This window comes from Capsicum annuum, chromosome 5 (assembly GCF_002878395.1).
Source record: "Capsicum annuum cultivar UCD-10X-F1 chromosome 5, UCD10Xv1.1, whole genome shotgun sequence".
Taxonomy (NCBI): Eukaryota; Viridiplantae; Streptophyta; class Magnoliopsida; order Solanales; family Solanaceae; genus Capsicum; species Capsicum annuum.
This window is the reverse complement of record NC_061115.1, coordinates 186310576-186311623: the sequence shown is the minus strand read 5'-3', so window position 1 is coordinate 186311623 and position 1048 is coordinate 186310576.

Genomic DNA, 1048 nt, shown 5'->3' with positions numbered 1-1048 from the left:
CTATATAAATAACACATTCATTTTTATATGTCTAATATACATAGCATTTATGTATATAGTTTATTTGCATAGTATTACTGTATCCCTTATATCTATTAGATGTTCATTAGAATGATTGTATAGGTCCACATATACATGGGATTGCAACTTTACATACATAAACAAATGAAAAGTTTCCTGTAATATAGTAAAAATTGCTATACGATAAATACTTTTAAATGAGTGTATATGTCTTCATATACATAGCATTTGAGTATACAAAACACAACCATTATTTTGACATAACTCGATTCATTCAAACATAACAAGTAGATAGAGAAGTTTTACTGTAATTTTTTTTCTTTCATACTATTTTGTGATTCATATTAAAATTTTAAATTTTGTATCCATGTATATGTACTAATATAGATAGAATATTTTGTCATCTACAATTACTACAAATATATTCAGTATATATGTAAACATTTACATATACATTTACTTAACTTTTTACAAATAAACAAGCATGAAATTATTATCTCAGCAAACAAATACATCAAAAAAATGGTAAACTAATTATCCCAGCAAACACATACACAACACAAATGAGCAAAAAATACATCAAAAAAATAATAAACTGAAGAAAACTCTTATTTATTTCAATATTAAGATAGCAAATTAAAACTGTTCAATGAAGTCATTACTAAAAATTGAATAACGATAATCAAGTGATTAATCTTCAAGAGTTTATGAAAACTAAAACTTAGTTCCCCTTTGGGAAGAAATTGCAGGAATGCCTATTGTGCCTTTCATGTCCGCAACGTTCATAATAATTTGTGCTTGATGAAAGTGTTCGCTAGATTTTTTTTACCTCCCTTTCTTCGGTCTTCCTGGAAGTCTTTTGTATATCGAGGGCAACAATTCATCGAAAATGCTCAACTTAGGGTGAAATCTTGTAGTGTTGAATTTGCACTAAACAAGTTGTTTTAGAATATACAACTCCATCAACCTTTGAATATGCTGTTGTTGTTGGATTGAGCATAATATACTAGACTCAACAGTACCCAGC